Below are 9,268 nucleotides of genomic sequence, written 5' to 3' on the forward strand. Positions count from 1 at the left end.
TCTTCAAGTCCAATATCCATATTATGTAAATATGTAAGATTAAGAGCTTTTGAAACCAGAATTTCAATGGAGTCACGTAAAGCATTAGAACTTTTGTCCACTTTTTATGTAATTTTTTGTTCATCGAACATCTCGAGCACATCGAATGCAAAAAACAGAAATTGCCGATAAAATCGATAAATTATTGTGATCATTGGCCAAATCAGTGAAAGATCTTATGTTCGAAAAGCTCTTGGGCATTATATTTAAATTTTTCAATTAGAACAATAATTATATCACTTACATGATTAGTAAATGGTAGAATAATTCGGATTTCCGGAGTCAACGATCGATCGAAATAACACGGACTTTCCTTCAATAGATATATTTTCCTCACTGCCGAGACTTCTCAAGTTTTCATGGAAAAGAGTTGCGCCAAGAAGCAAAATACTCGCCACTCTTTCATATAGTTTATTTTTAAAGTTCGAATTGGAAAGCTGGTGTTGGCTCTCCTTTAGAAAGAGGAGCCAACATGAAATAATTCATAGTATTTCTTAACACATTTTGCGCCGCATCTATAGAACTTGCTTAACCATCGACGATAATTTTTATGTTTTGATTTATAAATGCATTTTAGAAAAATTGTTATAACTGAAAAAGTACTCAATATTTTGGTTTGAAATTTTAGCAAAGTATTAAGTTATGATTACATTGAAAAACATAGTTTTACGTAATCGATGGTTAAATGGCAATATGAAAAAGACGTACTTTTATGTGACCAGTGCAAAATGTGTTAACGTATAAATTCAATAATACATTTGAATAGAACAATCTTCATATGAAGACGTCATAAGAACATATATCAAGGTCAAGGTCAAGGTCAAAGTTATCGGAGGTGCCTTTCTTTATCATTACTCAATTTTCAAATCTGTTGTGACAGCACAATATTAATAGGTTCGTATACTTCACTAGTTTAAGACCGAATGATCACTATCAATTGCCACTAACTATGTGCAGTTGATTGATGATGCAGTTTAAATATATTTTTTTAAAATGCGAAACATATTTTAGAGGAATGTTCCGCCTTCTGTGCTTATTTCTTTTAACTATCGTTACAGCCCTCACAATAGATAAAAAGGGAAAATCCGCCCTTGATAAAAATAATCGAGAAGGGTTCTTTATAAACAAATATTTATAACAATTCGTCATTGCATAACGCAAGCCGGCAGAAACTCAAGATTGCTGACTATAAATATTTTATCTGGCCAACGCTTTCGGTAAATGAATATTATTTAATTTCTTAAAAATGTACGTTTTTAGATAGTACTAACGAACTTGTTATAAAACATGTGACTCTCCGACGATGATCAGTTATTAAAAATTACTCCATTAACGAAAGTCATTTACTTCCGGCATGATTTTTGATAGATAAAATACTTTGAAAAAATATGAAAATATTCATATCTTCAAAACTTCTAAATTCAGATAAGATTTAAGCAACAATTTGTTTAAATATATTATTAATATAAGATATTAATATAAGACGCAATCACACTTTTCAAATTTGTTCATACATTAAAAACATCGTTTTACAAATTAAGGTCCAAGATTTTGATTAATAAAAGATTAAAAAATAATAACGAAAGATTAAATAAATTCGACGACCAAATTCAGCGATTCGAATTTGCCAATATAGTAACAACCATCGAACAGAATATATTTCGAGGAGATAGTTATAATAAATTGTCCCGGACCTCTTGAAGACTATATCCGGCAAAGTAAAACGTGCAACTTATGCTCTATCTCACTCCTATCTCTCTGCCTCTCTCTTGCCGTTCTTTTTTTCGTTTCGTTTCCATTTAACTTTTTTTCGTTTCACTTTATTTCTGTTTCATCTTCTTATCAACTTATACTCGCTATTCTAGAGGCCTAAATTTATAAGAGCGCAATCGAAATTCTGAGGAAAAATAAACGACAAAGATTAAAGAAAAATATTATATAAATATAATATATCTGTATAAGTACACCTTTGTTATAAATATACTTATATAGACATTTAAGATATCTCGTTCTTTTTAGTTAACTCACTACGAAGCTCATACTATAAAAATTTCATTTCCAAAAATTTTTTTCTAAATAAGTAATGAACATGTAACGGTATATATATTGCAATGATCACAGAAAGAGTCCATTGTTGCTATTATTTACTACGAAGGTAGTAAGTAATAGTAAAGTAATAAATACTCATAGACTCGTGAAGTCATAATTTATCGAAATTTTCAAGACTTGAAACTTTGGAATCGATATTTCCTTATTGTAACTATACTAATGCCGTCATTCTTGGAGATAGAAGATAATCGATTAATTATTAACAATCTATTAGAAAATTAACAGAAAGATTCTGGCATATGTGATATTTTAATTATCTCAAATTCTTTTAATGACAAATAGCAGAACTATAATTCGAATGTACGAATTTAAGCGAGTTATTACTTATCAAAAACGCTGAATATTTGCCTTCTCAGTAAGAGCTCAAAAGAGTATTCCAGTTCACTCCGGAAATTGATTAATTCGAGTCATCGAAGTTAGAACTGGTAGTATGGTGCTCACTCACCGAATCATGCGATTGTATCATCTACGAGACATAAGCGCTTGAAGCATCAAAGAAGCATTAATACTAGTTAAACTCTTATTTTTGTGACATTTGTTTTATTCCATTTACGTATAAAGGTGATTAATTAAGAAAGCTTAATCAAATAATAAGAAGATTTATTATAGAGCAAAACTGTTGAGTCAACCGAGTACATTCCGTTCGTTAGTTCGTTAGTAAACATCATCGAGACCAATGATCAAAAAATCAGATATAAATACGTAATAGACGGATAATAAGATTAGTATGATACGAATTAATATTTACATTCCATGTATTTTTTGCAATTATTATCATCATTAATTTTGCAATTAATATGGTAGGGAAATAGTTAGTAAAGTGAGTTCACATATTTCACATAAACGTTTCTTTTCCTGTGTTTAGTGACGCGTTATATATTTTTAATTTATATTCTAATAATTATTGTATCGTTGTGTATTTAATATTATATTAATTTTAAATGATATTAATTAACAGAATTAATAAAGTTGAACAAATTTATAATTATTACACGATTATTGTAATATTTATATTATTTACGCAACAACTGGCAAAGATGCAGTAGCAATTTATGCTACAATCAAGTAGCAATTGATGATACAATCACTGTAAGTGTTCATAACGCTTTGAAAATACTTGTCTCAAGGTTAATACTATTATCTATTGAAGTAAAATAGCTATATAAAGCACTTTTCAAATATGTTCAATTGCTGATAATAGATAAAATCAGTATAGTCATTACTGAACTGTTGTTATAGATGGATTCAAGAGTTAAACAAATCTTCGACAATTGCGATACAAATTTTAACAGAATAAAGATCATTATTGCAAGCAACAATTACTTCCCGTTGGAGCAATTTCAATTTATATACAAATCGCTAGCAGTACTCCATGGTGTAAATTTAAATTTTTCGAGTTGGATAATAATATGTCTACACAAATGTTGTATAAAGAAATATAAAAGATATATAAAAATAGTATGTATAAATAAATATTATCACATTAAATTAAAATATTCTTACGAAAAAATAAATGTACAATTACATTGATTTCACAAGTTTCATTTCTAACGCGCGTAGAGATCAAATATCCATTTTTTCGTATTTTCTCAGTCTTTCATATTGTTATTTGTAGTGCTATCAACCGAATAGGTCCAACTGTAAAACATAGAGGAAAATAATAGAACTGACGTCCAGTTGATTGAAATACCATCGAATTCTTCTCAAGAAAATTTTATCTAACTATTTAGAAATGGACTACATGATATAATGAATACTATACGTAAGAAATTTTGCTATATATAGTTAATTAGATAATACAAGTTTTTTTACACACGTAATCATATTTTCTTTTTTAATAATTTAATTGAAATGGATGCATGTGGTGTGCAAAGTGCTGCCGATACGGGAAGTAAATACATTGGATGCATTTGTACAGAGTGTCATTGAATTAGAAAAGAGTGATCATTACATATTTGGACAGCCTGAAATTGACGGGTGTCCTAAAATAAACATTTATTAACGATTCATTCGATTCTTATTACATCATTTCTTCATAACGTTCAGTCGATAAAGTAATTTTTTCTAGCAATAAATTATTTATTATTTATTACGATTAAACGATGTAATTGAATTGTTTTTCCAAATAAGAAGAATAATATGGCATAGTATAATTATAATCGTAATCGTAATCATTTAATATGCACTCTTTCGTATAAAATAATTAGGAAAATAGAGATAAGATGTTTTCAAATACGCGAAGTTGTAAAAAACTATTAACCAATTTTTAAAATTTAGAAATGGCAGACAAAAGATTATTCTATTCAAATTTGAGAAAAAATTTTATGGTATGAATTATATAGGACATTGAAATTGTACGATAGTAAAAAAATGAAGGCAGAAATCGGTAGTAATAATACTTATATCATCACTGTAAGTAAACGTTTTATTATGCGTGAAACACGAACACGTTTGTATTTACACGAAATTCCCATATAACTAAGAATTTGAATTATTAAATTCTTGTTTCGCGCTTAAGGCAGAAATAACCAAAAGAATGAAGAGGATGTCAAAGTGTAAGTATATGAATATGTGAAGGATGTCAAAGAGTAAGTATAAGAATGCGCACGATTATTCTTAAGAATTAAAGGGAAAATCTAATAATGTAGATGAATGAAAGGAATTTGGGGAAAATCTGATATTTGAATCTTGATGAAAAAGGTGGTTCACCTTTTCATCAAAAATTTTAGGATATAAGGATTTAGCTTTATTCAAGAAAAACATACCGTATCGTTTAGAAAATGTTTTTTAGTCTAAATTTCCGGTTATCTATCTATCCTGAGTGGTAAGAAAAAATACAGGACCTTGAGTTTATGTTTCAAGAAATTTATGTATCGTGCATTTAGAATGAAAATAAATTTCGGGTAAACGAAAATATTATATAAGGGAGCGTGAAATTGCATTGCAGATCAAATGTGACGAAATGAAACGCGAAAGAAATCTTACGTTAAAATTAACATTAATTCACAGCTAAAAAACAATGATGAACAGCAACTGTTACTCATCGCTGTCGGTCGTGGTGGATTAGGATTATGTGTAAGACAATCCAAGGATGATAATAAACAATATGGGAAAGGTGCTACCCTCCTAAAAAATCAATTAATTCTGACTTATCGATTATTAGACACACAAGTATTGCAATTGATAAAAAGAAAAATAAATTGATGAAATCTTAATTTCGACAAATCCTAATGTTCGGGATGACGCATATTTTATGTCCCAAAAAATACACGGAAAACATTTGATTTTTGAAAGAACTGGTAATGGTGGCTGTAGATCGAAAAAAGAAAGTTACGATAATGGCTGATCTGGTGGCAATTGTAGTGATTGTTTAGCAGGAGGTGAAGGTGAAGGTTATATGGGTAAAGATAACTTTTTCCTTTTACTAACAAATTCTTTTTAAGATTTTCAAGCTAAAAAAATAAATATAGATTTTAATAGAATTTAATTCAAGTGATTTTGAATTCTAATAAAATTTGATATTTTCGTCTAATAATTTATGTATTCGACAAATTTTAATTCTCATTTGGATTAACGAATTGGAAGGAATTTCTTGCAAATGTAGATCATTTCAAAATAGATAACCTATTGTATTCTTAATATTATACAAAAAATAATACTGATTAAACATTTCTGTAAAGGTTACGGTGGATATTCTTATGCTGTCTTTATTCTACTACACGTTCACTTTCAGTTGATGAATCCTAAATCTGGTAAAGTTTACATAATAGTTACCACAAGAGGTTGTGGTTGCAATTTTCGTTGCGTTTCTCCTGATTTATATCTAACAACAAGGTTTTTGTGTCTACTAGCTTGGATCCTCAGCAGTGATTCCAGATCGTGTATCAGTAAGTGATACGTTACTAATATTTAATTATCATTATTATATAATCATTATTATTAGAAATAAATATTTTCTAACGAGAACTTAATATTATAGTCTCTGATAACTCAAAGGTTTCTTACCAAGCATTTATAATTTTGTTAATAATCGCTAGTACGATTTTATTACTGACTTTCACCGGATTTTGTCTGCTGCTTTGTAAGTAATTAAAATTCTCTTTCAAAGATGAAAATCGATATGTTATAATATCTAATCTTCATAAATTTTATCCCGTAGATAATCGCTGTCAGAATCGAAAAAATCTTTTATAATATCGGTAAGTGATGTTTGGAAATGGTGTGGAGTTCATAGTCTTGGAAGCTATCTCAAACATGATGATAACCAAGTTTAATCCGAATAACGGATTCATTAGAAACGTATATAATTTTATAGGTTTACCTCAGATTCTACGTGAATATATATATATATCTCTTTGGTGAAGTTAATATTTCATTTTTTTGGATAAAAGAATCATTCAATAATTAAATAAATTTATAATGCAAATAGACCACCTGAACAAAATGCTTTTGGTGAAGTCTTTCAAACCATAGCAATGAGCAACTCAGTAGCTATTAAAATTCTACTCTCGTAGATAACATCTCAAGCTAAAGATGATTTCATGATGGAAGGCTTTATCATGAGTAAAATCAGACATCCCAACATATTACATTTTATTGGAGTCTTTTTCGACAGGCACCCAAAATATATCGTATTAGAATTATTAGCTGGTGATGATTTGAAAAATTTCCTTCGTGAAGAAAGACGAAGACCAGTGAGTTAATCTATAATTTATGTGTCCATTTAATAAAAATAAAAAAGGGAAAAATCAATTTATTTATTAACTTCATGAATTATTATCATCAGGATCGTTCTACTACGTTACTTACTACGTTAACTATGTATGATTTGATAATCTGTGGCTACAATGTTGCGAATGATCGTAAATACGTGGAAGAGATACGTTTCATACATCGTGATATAGCCGCATGAAATTTTTATATTCACTTATAAAAGATCTGATCGTATAGTAAACATCGCGCACTTTGATATAGTTAGAGATATCTATAAAAAAAATTATTACATGAAAAACGGTATAAATATGTTACCTATCAAATTGACGTCATGAGAAATTTTTCTAGATGATATATTTATTACGAAATATGATATCTGGTGAGTTTCAATGACAATGTTTTTCAAGAAAATGATTTCAAACGTTCATTATGTATTACTATTATTATTAACATTTTGATCCATAAAAAATTAAATAACTTATAAATAAAATTTTATATCAGACTGATTTTATATCAAGATTAATTTTATGGCGTCATTTTAATAGATGATCTCTCTAATTTAAGTAATGTTTATATTGTCTACATTTTACAGATACAAATAATAAATGATGTAATGATTTTGATTTGTAAGACTTTCTGTTTCCTTCTCTGGGAAATTATGTCTTTTGGATACATGCCATATATTAATCGTGCCAATCGTGAGGTAATGTCAATGCTAACGGCTGGTGGGGGAAAATTCTGGTTATGAAAAGCCACCCGTTGGCCAAATTCAATTTACAGGATAATGACGCATTGTTGGCACTAATACCCGGAAGATCGGTCTAGTTTTACTACTATCACCGAATCAATCAAGAATTGATTATTGTTTATAGGTAGAGTATATTTTTAAGAAATTGAATTATTCAAATGACTTATTAAAAATGTATTATAAGGGCGAATTTTTTGTATGATTTAAAGAGTCTTTTGTTTATTAGGACCTCGACATAATAAACCACACATTTTACCAGCTTGAGATTGTGAAATAACAATTATGGGATCAGATCGTGTAACTCAGTGTGCATACAAATATGAGTTAGCTAAATAATATAGAATCTGTTTAAACAAAAAATATATACGCATTAATTGATATTACTAAATAAATAAAAAATATAAAATTCCATCGATTTCTTTAAAGATAACTTGATGATGATGATTTCTTTATGATGATAGATGGTTACATGCAATCTAAAATTAGCAAATAGAATTAGCAAAAATGCAAATAGAATTTTGTCTAGTGACTTATCGCGCTGAATGTTACCAATAATATAGCTTATATGTATCAGAAGAAATAAGGAAAATGGATCTACGAACGATAATACATCTCGAATAAGAAGTACTCTATATACTGAATCAGGACAGAATAATTGCTATAAGGATAATCCAAAAAATGTAAAAAAATGAAGATAGTCTCGAATACACTTGTACAAAAAACTTTGTACAATACTCAGATTAAAGTTCTAAGAACATATTTCGTAATAAAATGGATACAAATGCGTCATGGGTTACATTGGATTATTACATTACATTATCAGTATATTATGAGAGCATATAGTAGACTCTCTCAGATCGATTATCTTTACTGTCACAAATGTAGCCATCATAATCCACCGAGAATTGACCGAACACAGCAATCTTCTTAAAGAACAAGTACCTTACTATAAATATACAGTATTGAATTCTGCAAATTACAAATTATATTACAACCGCATAATAGTAATTGATAAGACAGTACATTGCAATAGGCCGGTTATTACATTTGTGTATAGTAAGATTTATGTATAGAAAGTCACATGTCCAATCGATACAGCTGTCCTCAATACCCATTCAAAACACATGCGATAAAAAAATATACCAATACACGGAACTAATTTTTGAATGTCGTACCGAAATAATTAGATCGTTCTTATTGATACACACAATTCAATAGTATTATCGTATCATTCATAGTACCATCGTAAATTTATAAACCAAGATAATTTCTTTTCCATAAAAGCAACGTAATAAAGCATCAAATGTAAAAGGAACCTCACAAAAGTAAGAAAAAAAGAGAAAAACAAATATAGACAATTTCACGAAACGTATCTTTTGCTGATCTAATAACAAGATTGTATCGTAACAGGTCGATCATTATTTTATTTGAATGTGCAAATCGCGCCATTTTCGTATCCTTTGAATTCTACCTTGAAGTGGAAATTCAAATACCAGCCGCTGCAAATAAACGAAGTCTCGTATATTTAACGAAGAGAAAAAGAGCACACGAGTTCTTCTTTACTTTTCTTACAAGAATAAGAAGAACGAAACAAAAATGTATCTCGTACACGTGTGTTTAACGTATATGTAAACATCGCACCACACCGACCTTACCAAA

Source organism: Vespa crabro, chromosome 21 (assembly GCF_910589235.1).
Source record: "Vespa crabro chromosome 21, iyVesCrab1.2, whole genome shotgun sequence".
NCBI lineage: Eukaryota > Metazoa > Arthropoda > Insecta > Hymenoptera > Vespidae > Vespa > Vespa crabro.